The sequence below is a fragment of the Pinus tabuliformis genome, chromosome 3_2, assembly GCF_031772625.1.
Source record: "Pinus tabuliformis cultivar Carrire ecotype Pingquan chromosome 3_2, CPIR1, whole genome shotgun sequence".
Taxonomy (NCBI): domain Eukaryota; kingdom Viridiplantae; phylum Streptophyta; class Pinopsida; order Pinales; family Pinaceae; genus Pinus; species Pinus tabuliformis.
Genome location: NC_142302.1, coordinates 126,425,887 through 126,443,955, shown reverse-complemented (window position 1 = coordinate 126,443,955; position 18,069 = coordinate 126,425,887). Strand labels below are relative to the sequence as shown.

Genomic DNA, 18,069 nt, shown 5'->3' with positions numbered 1-18,069 from the left:
TAGTATTATGCTAATAATAAGCATCACATATGTATAGAGTATGTATGTGTCCTTGCTAAGGTTTCTCATTATCATCATAAAAAGTTCAAGGAAGCCATTGAAATAGAGAAACGAGTGGCCAACAATCTTAACAAGGACGACGGTTAGCATATTAGTAAAAATTGGATCCCTAGTCTCTCCCCACGGTATTCTTCATAATTTGTCTCCCTGGTTCTTTAGTCCTCCTATTTTCGCCTTGATTATCTCCCTTTTCATTCTTGGTTTCTATTTTGTTTCTTCTTTGTTTATCCTTGTTATATCTTGCATTATTTCTTATCACCTTGGTTTTTTAACCCCCCTTATTTATCCTAGTCTTAGGTTTATTAATTATGTGAAATTATTTTTTCTTTATTTCCTTCCTTCCTCCTTTCCCTTTTTGTTTTTTGTTTTTTATTTTTATAATAATTTAATTTATTTATTCCTGACCCTATGCATCTATTTAATTCATAATTTGATTTGAATTATTATGATTATTGATCCATATATATATATATATATATATATATATACTCCACAATTCCCCATAGTTTTAGTTTTATTTTATTTAGAATAAAGTTTTATTATTATTATTGAATATTTTTATTTGTTTGTATTTTTTACCCTAATTATTGTTATATAACTATTTATTTATTATTTATATAACTATATTACTTAATTATTTATTTTTAATAATTAATTATTTATATTTTGGTCCTTAATTTATTTATTTTGTACTTTTTGGACTTTATTATTTACATAATTAGAAATATAGGTTTTTTTTTTTCATCATTTAGAATAAATTATCATTTATATTTTTAGTCCTTAATTCTCTTATTACCTAATCTATTTTATTTACTTTATTATTTCATTCCTTTCTAATTATTTTATTATTATTATTTGTTATTTGTTATTGTTATTATTTTCTTGTCATTAGTTTCTAACCACTAGTTTCTTTGACTTTTGACCTTACCTTTTCCCCCCTCTCTTTTTATATCCTTGTTGGATCAGTTTATCTTCATCTAAATTGTCCTAATGATGAACCACATCGGCTGGTTCGAAACGTGTCGACAATTTATTGAATTATGTGATGGATCTAGAAGACTTGTTTTTAAAGAATATATGTCTTTATACTCTCGGGTAATATCTAACCCAAGCTTGTCCATAATATCTTTTGGCATACTATTACGGGAGGCCCCAGAATCTAACATGTAGTTATGTAAAGTCCAATCATGGATTATTAGGCTAATATAGAAGGGTGGAACTAGACTATTTTCATTTTCTAAATGCGGTCTAATAGTGATTTTGGGGGCATCATCTTGAATGTTAATAGTATCTTTGAATTATATCTCCTATGTCGGAGCATCGGTATTCTTTAAGAAGGTATTAATTTCTTGTTTATAAGCAGGAACATTACTATTTCAGTTAATGGCGGGCTAATTTTTAATTTATTTAACTCACTTTGTAAGCATAACTTAGATGTAGGGTGTGGATTGGAGTCCTGGGGATCAGACTATTTATGTATATTTTGAATTTTATCATCTTTGGGAGGTTATTTGTTAGGTATAACGTTTTGCCTATCTTTCTCCTTTCTAGGTCTCAAGTTTTAATTGTGTAGGAATTGCGCCTCAAAATGCTCAGCAAAACAGTAAAGTTCAGGAGTCAAAACATTTGGTTCCATATAATCGTTAGGCTCTCAGGCACAACTATCTAATATGTCAAAAGAATTCATATGAGGTTATTCTTCCTCATCTGGATTCATAAATTGACTAGCAATTTCATCATCATAAACTTTGAGGAGGTTAGCATTATTTCGTAAGGGGGACTGGATGGGAGGCGCCTCTACCCACTTCCCTCTATGTAAGATATGAAGATGGTTTGGGGGGTTGATTTCCTGGAGGATAATTGGGATTCTTGTTATGAAAATTTGAACAATAGTTCAATAATTCAGTTGAACGAGAGGATTTTGAGCAGGATAGGAGGTTTCCCTATTGCCATCCTCTAATCTTTGGATTTTATTAGTTAGAGACTAAAAGAGTTTAGCCATCTCTTCGATCCTTTGCTCTTGGCAAGACGAACAACTCAGAAGGTGGGGTGTAGGTTCAATCACTTTTTTATTTCCCTCAGACCGTCTATCAATACGCCACACTTACCAGTGGAAATTATATTTTCTTTGCATGAACAAGCCTTCAACTTGAGTGTTAGCTAGTGTGGAGGGATATATTTCTCTCAATGCAAAAGAAATATCATCGTCTAAAGCAGAAGAATATGTGACAATAGCTACAGTATCGGATGAATGAAAGTCAATAGGGATATGGTTATAATATTTCATGAATATTTTATTAAAATAAAAAATAGACTCATTTGGTTCCAACTTTAAGGATGCAAATTTGGTTAATCAAAGTTGGTTACTCATTTTAAATCCAAATTGTTTAAGAAACAGTTCAACTAATTTGTCCATCATATCAATCGAGTTAGGTGAAAGCATCCTAAACCATCCTAGCATCTCCTTCAAGACTCTAAACGAAAAGCCTCATACAAATATCATCATATTTTGCGTTGAGATTTTCATAGTAGTCTTGGAATTTGATCACATATTCTTCTACGATGCTTTCCCCCCTCATTGTCGAATCTTGGAAGGTTCTTATCATAGTTCCGTGGGATGCCACATAATGTCCCCTGAAGATTGAGGGTGGTAACCTACATTTACCCATGTCATGATGGCTCATGGGGAAGGAGAAGAATGTGGTATAGATTGGTAAGGGGATGGAGATGGACTCATTCTAGCAGAAGACGAGACAGAAATAGTATGGGATTCTGTTTGCGAAACTGATGATCTGACTATCACTTCAAACTAGTGATCCAAGTGGATATTGGTGGCCACCTGCCTATTCCACTTGGACCCTCACCATAGTTTCTTTCAGTTTTTTAGTTTCCTTAATTTTAGCACATTTTACTCTTTTTGGCAGTTTTTCGGGGCCAAAACTTTAGGAACCGTTTTGAGGCCCTAAATGACATTTTTTTGGCAAAATTCCTTTAGTGATTACACAAGTAATCACATTGACAGTCGTAGTCATCGGAGATATGTTTCCAACGAGGTATCATACGCGTTAAATGGAGATAATATGACCAAGTTACAACCCCAGGAAGTTGCCTACCCAACTAACCCCAATGGGGCCTATAAACTCTTGGTGTTACATCTCCTTAGGTTAGGGTTTTGGTTATTTAGGGTTTTCTCCAATTTTTCAATAATGAAAAGGTCCTTGAGCCTCATTGTAACTCAATTCAGAGGCATGTAGCCACCACATCTCTTCTCAGAGATAAACTACCATCGCCCGAGCTATCTTATTTCCATTATGTTTGTAAGCATAGTTCAATATTTTTCTATTAAAGAAATGAAGTGTTTTTCTACTGCATCTATGTGCTTATGAGTATATCCGTAAGTTGTTGTGTTCCTGTTTAAGTTTAGATCATTGGTATTAGAGAAGTCTTCTCTTTCTCTATTTTTCTTTGCGTGTCCCCAACGAGGCCAGGGTATAAGGAGTTAAGGCTCGATCTTGTTGAACCATTACAGGATCAACCTTTCAAAACCTGACAACGTCCCATGGTGGAAGAAAAGAAAGATGAGGGGGTAGGAGATCCTTTCTAAATGTTGCTCGAAGAAGCCCTCAAGCGACAGAGGGATGCGATGATGGATAACTTTGCCCAGATCCTTCAACGACTACCCACAGGCAATGCATCTTCATCTAGTGGCCACTCTGGAGGTGCCACTCCTTTTTAGGTACAAGTTAACTTCGATATTCCCATATTCAAAGGCCTCATAAATAAAGACTCCATAGATAAATGGTTAAATCTATAGGAAGGATATTTTTCAGTTCACGACTTCTCCAATCGGGAAAAGATTATGTTTGCACTTCTCAAAGTTGTCCCACACATCAAGGACTGGTGGGAAACCTACTGTGAATAAAAGGACGAGAGTGAATCCTCACTGTTTTCAGCCCCACCCACTTGGAATTCTTTCCGAGACGCCATCAAGGAACAATATTACCATGTCGGGAGCTATGAAGATAAATACATAAAGTGGACCACACTACAGCAAGGAAGGGACCAAGATGTGTTAGAGTTCACAAATACTTTCCATACCCTTCACATGAAGTTGGGTATCAAGGATACTGAATGGAATTTAGTGCTCAAGTACCGTGACTGTCTGCACAAGTACATCCAGGACAAAATGGACTTCCTAGACATTTCCTCGCTCAACATAGCGTATCGGTATGATGTAAAGATTAAGTAGAAGTTTAAACAGAAGAAGCGGGACTTTGGATTTGTGAATCCAGAGCAAGGAAAAGATTCCCCCAAACCATAGAAAAAGGGACCAAGCCAAGGTCACGCTACTCAGGAAAACCTGCCAAAGGTGCAACTAAAGAACAACACCACGAAGATGAAGAAGGATACGGGAAAATGGTGTGAGTTCCATAAGAGCTCCACTCACAATACAAGTGAGTGTCAGGCCAAGGACTCATTGGTGGCCGAGCTGAAGGCTTTCGAATCAAACGCAAGTTCCGACTCTGAATCAGAACCCGATAAGGGGATTGACAAAGGGAAACAGATCATTAATGTAGAGCCTAGTGCCACCATGGCCACCACAAAGACACAGAAAATTGAGCCTGGAGATCCAAAGGAGGGGGAACCCTCTTCCACTCATAGATTTGGGTGAAGGGTTCACCGCTGCAGTTCATTGTCGACAGCGGGAGCCAAAAGAACCTCATTTCAACAGAAGTCGTGAAGCAGTTGGGCCTAAAGACTACAACACATCCATAGCTGTACACCATCGGGTGGCTTCACCAAGGACGAGATCTTCACGTCAGCTAGCAGTGTCGCCTTCCCTATAGCATCAAGCCCTTCACAGATGAGGTATTCTGTGACGTTTCTCCTCTTGAAGTTTCTGATGTATTGTTGCAACAACCATACTTGTGGAAGCGACATGTTGTATATGAGTCTAGACCTCTCTCTCTGATTATTACTTTGGCTAATAAGTTGTATAGGATACCGGAGGCTGCCCCACCTATCGTCATCTCTTTGATCACTGCAAAGAGATGCAGTAAGATCATTTCCCAGAACAGAAAATTCATTTTTCGTATGATTCACCCCCAAGGAAAGAAGAAGGTTGTGGCCATGGCTTCTAGGTAGGGCTCCTCTACATAGCAGTAATAGATGGAAAAGGTTGTGGAGAAGTACAGGGACATTTTTGCCTCACCCACAGGGGTACATCTACACTGTTAGGTCAAGCACTCCATCGATCTAACCCTGGGCGTGTCACTACACAATGGATTTATCTATCAACGCTTTATTCTGGAGAATGATGAGATGAAGAGGTAGATTGAGGAACTACCACAGAAAGGGCACATCAGGCCAAGCTCATCACCCTGTGGAAGCCTGATTGTTGGTACAAAAAAAACGATCTGGAGGCTCTATATTGACTATCGGGCGCTGAATAAGATCACTTTCCATAATAGGTACCAAATCCTATAGATTGATGACCTTCTGGACCAGCTCAAGGGGAACAAATATTTCAGCAAGATTGACTTGAAATCAGGGTATCACTAGGTGCCTATTGAACCCTCCAATGTGTGGAAGACTTCCTTCAAATCCAAGTAGGGCATTTTTGAATGGTTGGTCATGCCGTTCGGATTGACGAACGCCCCCGCAACCTTCATGAGACTGATGGGCGCCATCTTGTGGCCCTTCGCCAATGAATTTGTGGTGGTGTATTTATATGACATCTTGATCTTCAGGTAGAGTTGGGAAGAGCAACTCCACCATGTTCGACAAGTCCTTCAAACCCTTCGACAACACAAGCTATGTGCTAACTTGGAGAAATGTACCTTTGGCATAACCCAAGTTCAATATATGGGGTACATCTTTGATGATCCGGGTGTACATGTGGAGCCATCCAAGATACAAGTCATTTGGGATTGGCCAGCCCCAACCACTCTAATAAAGCTTCACAACGTTTTGGGTCTTGTCAATTTCTGCTGTAGTTGTGTTGGGGTTCTCTCATATTGATTGGCCTTTAATTCAAGTCACCAAGGGTGGAGTGAAAGCAAAGATCTTTTGGTCGTAAACCCAACAGTGGGCATTCTCCAAGTTGAAGAATTTCCTTTGTTCTGCAGTAGTTCTCACATTACCAGACCTGCAACAACAATTTGAGATTGAGATAGATACCTCCGACTATGCTATTGGTGCAGTTCTTACTAAACATGGGAATCTAGTGGCTTACCATAGTGAGACAATTTCAGACAAAGTCCGAAAGTATCCCACTTACGACAAAGAAATGTATTTCATTGTGTAGGCCTAGTGTCAATGGAATCATTACATTATGGGGAAGGAAACGGTCATCCACACAGACCACTGGCCTCTATAGTTCATACATATACGAGGGAAGTTGCAGAACAATCTTCATCAGAAATGTTCCACCTATCTACAATAGTTCCATTTGAACATTAAGTATAAGAAGGGTAGCACCAATAATGTTGTCGATTTCCTCAGCCGACCATCGGTCATGGTGATAATCATTGTGCTCGACTCCTATGGGCACGAGACATTGGGGTGGCCACATCTTTAGAAGAGAGATCCAGAATTCAGCAACATATACTAGACACTCGTGGAAGGGAAGAAAGTTCCAAATTTTCACCTTCACGATGCATTGTTATGCCACTTGGGACACATATGTTTTCCTTCAAGTGAGCATGCCAAGATGATTTGGGAGGCACACTACAATCGGGTCGCTGGAAATTTTGAAGTAGAGAAAATAGTGGCAGTATTGTAGAAGTATTTTTATTGGCCGAAACTTCGTCAGGATGTTGGGAAGTACATTAAATGCTACACCACCTACGCCATTGCAAAACCAACCATCAAGAAGCAAGGCCTGTATACTCCTCTACCTACTCCTAGTTGGCCTTGGGAATCTGTATCCATGGATTACATGTCGGGCCTTCCTTCTACTAAGCATGGAAATGATTTTGTTTTCATGGTCATCAACAAATTCTCTAAGATGGCCATCATGGGCGCCTGCAAGAAGAGTATCACAATAGAGGCCACTGCTAAGCTCTTCTTTGAACGAGTGTGGGTACACTTTCAAATACCACAGTCCATTATCTTAGATTGAGACAACAGATTCTTGAGTGCATTTTGGTCAAGTCTCCAGTTGATGCTGGATACAAAATTCACTAAGTCCATGGATTTCCATCCCCAAACTAATGACCAAACAGAGGTTGTTAACAGGATGATCGTACACATTCTACACAAGTACAACTTGAAGCATCCACGCACTTGGGATGAAATTCTCCCCTATGTCCAACACATCTACAACAGATCTCTCCACATCTAAATATGCCATAGCCCCTTTCAGGTAGGGTTGGGATTTCAGCCATTATGCCGCATTGATGTGGCCATACCATTTGCAACCACTCAGGTAGATTCGGCTCACGTGCAGTCCAAAACTGAAAGGGCTAACAGCTTCATTAAGTCAATTCAACACATCTTCCAATAGGTCCATGATATATTGGATAAATCTAATTCTAATTACAAGCAGTGCCATGATCAACATCTAGTGCCGCACAAATTCCAGGTGGATGACCAAGCTTGGCTACATTTTTAGAAGGAGCACCTTGCTAGACCCCACCACAAGCTTCGCCCACTTCGATATGGGACATACACCATCACCAAGGCTATCGGGGACAATGCCTTTGAGCTCAGCATCCTACCGTTCCTTGGTCTGCACCCAGTGTTCAATGTAGATCACCTTTGGCCATACTTTCCACCATTGCTGAACACATGTGACATTGCAGAAAAACTCACACCAACAGAGCTCAACCCAAACTGCATGGAATAGGCCACAACTAATTAGATCATGGACACACAGATCAAGAACAATCAACAACAGAGGATACAGCTATATCGAGTTTTCAAACCAGGCCAACTCCTTCACCAAGGTAAATGGATCACTAAGGACTAAGTTTAGCAGAAGTTTCCTCATCTCATGGAGGAAATCAATGCAATGGGGACCATTTCTTCCTAAGGGGGGAGGACTAATCTAGGTGGATATTGGTGGCCACCCGCCTATTCCACTTGGACCCTTACCATTGTTTCTTTCAGTTTTTCAGTTTCCTTAATTGTATCACAGTTTACTATTTTTGGCAATTTTTCGTCTCCTAAACTTCTGAAGCCTCTTTGAGGCCCTAAACTACTCTTTTTGGAAAAATTCCAATTGGAAGTTGTAGTCCTTGGAGATATATTTCCAAAGAGGTATCATACGTGTCAAATGGAGATAATATGACCAAGTTACGACCTGGGGAAGTTGGCTACCCAACTAACCCCAACAGGGCCCATAAACTCTTGGTGTTACATCTCCTTGGGTTAGGGTTTTGGTTGTTTAGGGTTTTCTCTTATTGTTAAATAATAAAAAGTCCCTTGAGCCTCATTGTAACTCAATTCAGAGGCATGTAGCTACCACATCTCTTCTCAGAGATAAGCTACCATCGCCCCAACTATCTTATTTCCATTTTGTTTGTAAGCATAGTTCAATATTTTTATATTAATGAAATGAAGTGTTTTTCTGTTGCATCTCTGTGTTTATGAGTATATCTGTAATTTCTTGCATTCATATTTAAGTTCAAATAAACTAGTGGGTAGGAATAAGAAGTGATAGGCTCTCCCTTCTTCTACAATTTAGGAATTTAGGGTGATTTTTCCTAAACTCTTCAGGTCGTTTCCTTCTATTGGCAATAGTTACCAGAAATTTTGGGTCATCTATAGGTGTATGGCTTAAATCTGAATTCAACCTTGTTATGTGTTTCAGGGTATCAAATTTGGTGTCTCCAATAATATTTCAGATTATGATTTATTTAAACCTTTAAAATATATAACTTAAAGCCGTTTATGATGAAAGTACATGGTCAAGTGTCAAATGTGCACCTTCGTCACATGATCCAAGCCTCAATCTTTCTTGTTATTGTGGAATGTTAGCTTTGGGTTGCACGCATTTGTCCTCCTGAGCAAAGACCTCCCAATTTCTTTGGACCTCTTCATGGGTACAAGAAACCTACAAAGTCAAATTATAGAAACCATTCAGAATACTATGTTGGTTGGCTAGCCCAAAAAGAATATGAGGATGCAATTGGTCAGGAATAGTCATGAAAGAAATGATAAAAAGAATTGTTCCCTAACAACGACACCATAAGAATGTTGTTTCTCAAATTGTCCCCGACTGGGAACCACTTAAGAACGCATTCTTTGAGGATCTAGTCCTCCCACTCTAGGTGCTTCAAGTTGGTCTCCTATACACCACAGGGGGCCTTCCCTATCATCAATTACATAATTCTTCAATAAGAAAATAGAATAGGACTAGTTATTGATAAAGAAGGGGCATTGCAGTAATTACATGTCATAATTAGAAGGAATTAAAATCATTCAACATAAATGTATCATTGATCCAATGATAGCTTTCATAAATCAATGATGAATGCTAAAATATAATAATCAAAGAAAATAGCTAACATCAACACATAAGACAAACAACATAAGAGAATATGTGCTTGATATTTAAGCTATATTACCAAATAAACATAATCAATAGGATGATACAGTAAATGCAATCGTTCCTCCACTCTAAGATTAATCTATCGATAAATTTTGAATCAATAATATATATTAAAACAGTAATACCATATTCAACCTACTTCGAATCAACAATATTTAGTCTAATCAATTTAGCATGAGGCTTGTTTCATAAACATAGAAATACTAATGGAAAATCAAAAGACAACAAAATGTAGCAGTTAAAATTGATTCAACAAATCGTTGATCTTTATTTCCAAAGGCATGCTCATGGAAATTCAATTTCAAATAAAAAAACTCAATACTTTAATCACCAAACCTCAATAGTAGATATCAGAAAATAAAGAAACTAAATAAAACTAATGTTAGAGAACATGACAAAAGTCGAAAATTCAAAACGTTGTGAACTACTGTAAACACACATAAAAGGAAGAAATGATTCATCATTGATGCATGAACATATAACTCAATCAACAATAGATCAGTGTATTGTTAAAATATGAAACTATAGTTATAATCCACTTTGTACAGATCATTATATGGAGATAATGATTGCATTAAATTCCCCTTTTCGAGAGGACCAAAATTGACCTAAAGATCACTAAAATTGGTATGGGAAAGTGTACTTATGAAGAAAATCCCACATGTTCATATTTGATCAAGTCATCCCTAAAGCAAATTGGACACCCGTGGAAGGCTATGAATTCAATTGACCTCTACCTCATTTGAACATCATCATGACACACTCTTCTATTTATCTTTCCTGGTTTTGGCTCACGTGGGTTTGAGGCACATTCGCAGAGAATGGTTTCACATGAAAGAGAAATTCCAGGGTCTGAAGCCCACATTTATGTTTTAGGGTTTTGGGCCTCATTTATAAGCACAATGCAGAGATATCTCAACTACAATCACTCGTTTCCTATCTCATCCATGTGAGTGAATCTTTTCATTCGCACGCACAACACATCATCCATGTGACTAGCATCTAGAGTTTTTGAATCGCAATCGTAGGCTTTCCAAAAATTGAATTCAACCACAGTCGTTGGCTTCCAAGCTCAAGGGAGTGACTGGACCTCCCCAGTCACATGCATGACTCCTCCTCCATGTGGCTAGGACCTAAATGATGAAATTTCATCTGTCCAAAGATTTCGCTCATTGGCTGTGAGGTTCGTCAGTTGACCGTAGACAGTAACAATCCATTACATGCTTCAGAATCAAGGTTTTGAGTATAAGAATTATTGGGTTCATTTCATGATTATTGTTTAGTTGAGTTCTATGGTTGAAGATATGGATCAATGTACTCTCTCTTTCTGAATCATTCAATGAAAATCTCATAAGAAGAAGATTTTGAAATGGTTTTCCCCATAGTGGGTTTTTCCCTGGTCTTCGACCAATCTTGGTGTCTCTATGTGTGGATTATTTTCTTCTATTGTTCCTTTATGTTCCTCTGCATTGATGATGATGATATTGTTCTTTATATGTAGTTGCATATGTTGTTGAATAATGATGTAAATCTGAATAATGTTATGAGGTGAATAAAATGCGTTAATGAAGAAATGTAATTATCAAAGAAAAGAACAATGTAGACCTAAGAAAAATTAACATGGTATCAGAGTTGGGATAAAGAAAATTCATGGAGATCACCCCTATAATGACACCATTAATGGAAGCAAGAGAAGTTGGAGGAGACCTAAAATAATTCTAGGGTTTGAAGGAAACCCTAGGAAATTTGGTTATTAGGATTTGATGGATATTATGAGGTTTATGGCAAAGACTTGAGATATGAAATATAGAAACCCTAGCATGGTCAATGTGAATATACTCAAGCACTTCTGACAAATTTGATAAATCCCTAGACGGGATAGTCCCTAGTAGGCTTGGTTGTTGATAAAGTTGGTTGAAATAGTGAAGGCAAAATTGTTATATGGACAATGGATATTGATGGATCTTAAATGTTGGTTCAAGAGGATCACCTCTCATTGAAGATAAGTACTTTTCGACTTATGATGCTCATTTATGTATTTACTTTTTTTTTTATAGTTATGGATTTGATTATTGTTTTAATTATTACTTATACTTCTTGCATGTATATTTGAGTATTTGGATGCTTCTAACCTCTTGATGAGTTGTGATAAGTGGATCCTTCTTGAGGACCATGGCTAGTGCAAGAAGAGGCATCTGATGAAAAGATGACAAAGTGCTATAAGTTTCCTATGTAAAATAAGAAGGTCCATAGGTATTTGAATACTACAAGGTATGCATGGTATATTTTTTCATTGTTATGTTTCAACTATAATATTTGATGGCAAGCTAAGCCCTAAGGTATGATGAGTATATCACCTTCACAAATGACTCGTGTATTCATATGAAAGGAAGTTTGATTCATGATATCTATGATGAAATGATGCACTTCATAGTGAACAAGTATCTTACCTTTTAGATATAATGAACTTCTTGATTCTATGAAGCTACTTAATATTGATCTATGACATATTAATATGCTTGATGTTTGGCTAACATATATCATAAAGAAGGTTACCACCTTGATTCTAATATATGGTAACTTGACACTATTGATAATGTTTGGGAAAAGTATGGTATCCATGATGATAGAAGTGTAATAATGATATTGATACTTAGGATCTTTTGTTGATTGTGATTTGATGTGCTTAGAAATTATGGCATATGGTAAAATTGAATGCCCTAACTTAATGGATTGAGTTATGTGACAAAGAAGGAATGTTGTGATTGTGGGTCTTGAGGTATACTCCTATTAGTTATTTGAAACTAACCCTTGATAAAAGATTGATGTCATGATGTAATGGTGAAGTAGTTGATAACATGATATGACCATGATAAATATGTGATATAGCCTTAATTCATGATCTAACAGATCTTTTAATGCATGACAGTAATAAAGACAGGTTGATGACTTGAATGAAGATAACTGAAGTGGCTTCCCATTCAGAGAGAAAATATCACCATAAGATCCCTATTCCTATTCTCATTTGCATTATATGTATATAATATTCTTTATTGTTGAAATATGATTTATGGACATGAATAGGCAAATATCTTATATTGTTGGTCTGCAACAAAGTTATGACTTGAGAAGAGAGAGTTTTCACATACCCTAAGCCTCAGTCGCATGGAAGAAAGCATACGGGTGCAACTAAGCTTCTCATCTACACTGAAGTAAGCTCAAGGGTGTGACTTTAGTCTCCCAACTGCACATAAGACTTCCTATGGATGTGGTTATACATGAAATTAGAAGTTCACCTGAAGGATGTTAGTCCTACAGACATGAAGTCAACAACAAAAATTCTTATGAGAAGGGAAGTTTGAATATTTACTTTGATATGAATATATTGATTGAACTTGTGTTTGCAGATGACTGGGATATGCATATAAATATGTCATTATGATTTAACAATTGAGGCTTGTGTATGACAATATTTGATAACAATTGTAAGGGTTTGACTATATATGGTTGATTGATATAGATAAGCATTGTTGAAAGTTTTGAATCGATAATGATTTATAACTTTGACTTGATGATTGAGATATGTTTTGGGCTATAGATCTCATTGTGATAGAAAATTTTCGATTTGTCTTGAAAACTAATGATATGATTTGATGGCTGATGATTTTCCTTGATAGCAATTCTATATGGGCATATTGACTTTTAGTGACTTATATTGGTATTTCGTGTTGCCATCATTAGCTTTGAAACGATGGTTGAAGTATTGACAGTTGTGATTCAGTATCAATTAATATCACAATAAATGGATGGAACTTGCATGACTTATTATTGGTATACACATTTGCATCTAGTGAATTATATTATTATCATGAGGATGACTTGATGAAGTTTAGATTAATATTTCTTGGTAGATGATAACTTATAGGCATTATAATAGATAAATTCATAACTTGATATTTGGATGTCATCTCTACCTGTAACTTGGTGCAAAGAATTGTTTACAGTGATATTGATGATTTTGATATCTAAACTTTGATAAGTTGACTTAGTTAATTTATGTAAGGGAAACCATATTGGTTTGGTAAAGTGTTAAGTTTGCAGAGAGAATTGTATGAAGCAAGCTCCTTGAGCATGATATTTTCGCATTGACAGTTACCTAGTGAAGCCAGGAAGATGTTTCAATCCAAGCTTCTACTTCAAAATTGGTCCAAGGTATGACTTTGAATTTTTGTTTTAAATAATGATGGTCTACTCTTGACAGGTAATGAGCCTATGATGATCAAAGTAAGAGGAAGATTTACTTTGAAGTTTAAAATGAAGAATAATGGCATGATGAATCAATTTATGAAGTTTGGAAAAGAAAATCTATATTGTGAATTTATTCAAGAATTTTATGGATAGTGGAAATGCAAATCCTTGGACACTCTAATCGAATTTCAAGAGGTTATGAAGAGACATTGTTGAACCTGACTTGGAAACCGATAGTTGATTGAAGAATTGATGTTCCATTTGAACACATATCTTCATATATATATGTTGTGCATAGAACCTGAGTAAATTCTTAACTCAGTCGCTTCAAACACATTGATTTTCCGCCAAGCACCCTTCGAGATATTTTCCTAGGATGATCAATTTTTGATCTGAGATATTCTTCCTATGATATGTGATTTCATGGATGTATTGATGATGATTTGGATCATTATTGATGAGCACATTTGGATGTTACCGTCGTATGATATATGCCATGATATTTTGAATGAGAGGTCCATAGCTCTTTGAGCATGATCTAGGTTGAATATGATGTTGCTAGCATGACTAGCCATGAGGCAGGATAAAGAATCTCTTTGGAAAGTCATTTGAGAATGTTTTGTATATGATAGGGATATATTACAAAGAGTGGGAGGTATCCTTTTTTGATATATATATTTTGTTCTAATATGATATTTGATTTGATGTCTTGTATGAATAGGAGACAACTAATATTGAGACATGATGACTACTAGACATGAGTATGATGATATGTTTCTGATCTACAAAGAGCATCATTGATTGAGGACACTGATCAATCTCCCCCCCCCACCAATTTGAGCTCCCAGTGTGTGGAATTCAAATGGAGGGCTCTTGGGATTGAGGGATCTCTGGACAATAGGGTATCACCCCTATTTGTTACCCATAGGGTTGGAGATGTTGCTATGCTATCTTGGTCTTTGTAGAGTATACCCCAATTGGCATCATACCCACAAGTTGGGCTTATTGGGATTGTCCCTCCCCGTCTGTCCAACAGGTTGAGGAGGCATGGGGGTGTGTGATCCTTACCTTTGGTAAGTTGGGTATCTCGCCTAAGCTTGGATTATGATGCAGGTGTTTTACCACATAACTATTAAGGGTCATTGTTGGGAAGATTGATAGGAAATAGGATGGGTTGAGATGGTATTCCCTATATCATCTATTGCTCGATATGGGGTCATAGATATTTAGCTCCCCCATGATATTATGGGTTGAGATGTACTCCCCATGTGATTTTTAGATATGTTCATTGATGTTGATGTGAGTGGTATATTTGAATCCTCGTTGATTTTTCCTAGGTGGTAGCATTGGGCTCCCCACTAGCACAGATTCTGGGTGGTAGCAATGGCTCCCCAATGAATAGAGGGTGGTAGCTTAGGCTCCCCTCCGATGACAAATTATTCTTCTTTTAGATTCGATAATGTTCAGCATATGAGTAGGGATAATCAAGAGATAAGTAGGAATAAGAAGGAGATTAATTGAGATGAACAGTGACAATATGTGATGATGATATACTTGATATTGGATATGATTTGATGTCAGGATACACATGACATGATGTAGGTGTAATCTCCCTAGTTGAGGGAGTGTTAAAATATTCAACTATGGTCAAATTCCACTGTATATAGCTCAATTGATGGAGATAATGGTTGCATTGAATTCCTCTTTTCAAGAGGACCAAAATCAACCTAAATATCACTCAAATCGAATAAGGGAAAGTGTACTTATGAAGAAAAATCCCACATGTGCATATTTGATCAAGTCGACCTAAAGAAAATTGGACACCCTTGGAAGGTTATAAATTCAAGTGACCTCTACCTCATTTAGACATCATCATGACAGACTCTTCTATTTCTCTTGGTTTTGGCTCGCATAGGCCTTAGGCACATCCATGGAGAATGGGTTCACATGATAGAGAAATTGCAGGGTCTAAAGCTCACATTTCTATTTTAGGGATTTCAGCCTCAGTTGCAGGCACAACACAAAGAGATCTCAACTACAGTTGCTCATTGTCTAGATCATTCATGCTACTAAAGCTTTTTAGTCACACGCACAACACATCCTCCATGCGACTAGCATCTAGGGTCTCTGAGTCACAGTCGCAAGCTTTTCAAAAGCTGAATTCAGCCACAATCACTAACTTCTAGGCTCAAGGGAGTGACTAGACCTCCCCAGTCATATGCATGACTACTTCTCCATGTGAATAGGACCTAAATGATTAGGTTTTAGTTGTCTGAATATTTCGCTCATTGAACGCAAGGTTTGACAGTTGACCGCAAATAGCAACAATCCATTACACGCTTCAGAATTAGGGTTTTGAGTATAAGTATTATTGGGTTCATTTCATGATTGTTGTTTAGTTGATTTCTATGGATAAAGATATGGATCATTTTATTCTCCCTTGCTAAATCATTCAATGACAATATAATAAGAAGAATAATTTGAAAGGATTTTCCCCATAGTGAGTTTTTCCCTGGTCTTCGACCAATCGTGGTGTCTCAATGTGTGAATTCTTTTCTTCTATTGTTCCTTTATATTATGTTGCATTGATGATGATGATATTGTTCTTTGTATAGAGTTTAATATGCAGCTCAATAATGATGTAAATCTGAATAATGTTATGATGTTATGAGGTGAATGTAATGTGTTAATAAGGAAATGAAATTATCAAAGAAAAGAAGATTATATCCCTAAGAAAAATTAACATGTATCAAGTACATGCATATCTAATAATTTCAAAAATTGTCCATTCACTCATTGACCCCCTCTAATCGAGAAATAGAGCCTTAAATTAAAGTTTACAAAAAATAATTGTCAACGTAACTATCTTCAAATTAATGACTTTGAAATTTAAACGACTTAATTAAAATAAAATAAATAAATAAATCTCCTTCGTGCTTTAATAGCCAATTTGGATTCCTTTGTCTTATTTGATGTGGCGGCATGCGATGAACTTTGAGATCCCTACATTTTATCCTTATGCATTTGAGGAGTGTTAAGTGTTACTTTGGCCAAATATTCTAGTTGGTTAGTAATTGATTGCACAGGCTACTAGTTGGACTTCCTATGTGTTGGAAGTAGCCTATTCTAAGACTACATTTCAGTTCAAATGCCTCTTCAACATTTCAATTTTATCCTAATCAACCAGTGAGTTGTAGGGAGACTTTGTATCATTTTATCTATTCCAGTGAATATATTAAAATCCCTACATAAGGCATGGATAACTAAATGTGGAAAAATAACTTCTTCAGTAATGATTAATGATTTTATCCCTACATAAGTCATGGATAACATGTAAGATTTAACTCTTGAAATATGCTAATTTATTTCCCTGCATATTTCTTGCATTTCTGTAATGAGAACTTGCCTCCAAGTAGAGGTTACTCTGAGTACCTCTTGTAAGGACTTGACTTCGTATAGTTTCTCCTTAAGGGTGCTCTTGATTTTTTCAATCATGTTGTTTTTTCATTGCACTTGTACTGTCACCCATTTCTCAACTTGCTCATTTTCCAGTTTCACCTCCTAAAACTCCTACTCTAACTATGAAACTTTCAGCTGTAGGAGGTTTAGGTTTTTAGTATTCGATGTTTGGGGAACAACCAGAGCTTTATCAATAGTAAATTTGTAATCTACAATCATTTTAAGATGATTCTTTTCTTTCACTACAAATCATTCTCTCAAGTTTTCCATCTAGTTTACATTTCATTAAGTTTTTTATCCTTGGTCTGAAAGGAAATCTGCATCATTTGCAATTGGTTCTCAATCTCCTCTTGCCTCTCAAAATATTGTATCGAGATGTTGGCATCACAATATGGAATCTTTAAATTTATTTTAAACTTTTTATCTCTTTCTCCTCCTCCTCAAATAACTTCATGAAGGAACCTACTTCTTTGGGTTGTCCAGATTGCACCACTATCCTATGTTTGATTTCTTTAATTCTATTGGCTCTAGCCTTTAAATCCACTCATTTAATGTGGAGATGTTCAAAAACTTCTCCAGCATAACATGCTTTTTTCTATTGCTAGCAGTATAATCTAATAATCGTCGAGCCACGATTTCACATGTTTTTTTGTGCCTATTTACCATGTCAAAATATGAAACTTTGCCTAGGTTGATAACCACTTGCAGAATCAAATCCTGTTCCGCAAGATCCCATATTAGCTATA

The 18,069-nt window shown here is 36.6% G+C and overlaps 1 protein-coding gene across 1 annotated transcript in view; it reads right to left on the bottom strand.

The window, feature by feature from the left end:
- Positions 1–18,069, bottom strand: part of LOC149180132 (putative respiratory burst oxidase homolog protein H) — a 118,049-nt gene that overhangs the window by 96,122 nt on the left and 3,858 nt on the right. The window lies entirely within an intron of this gene.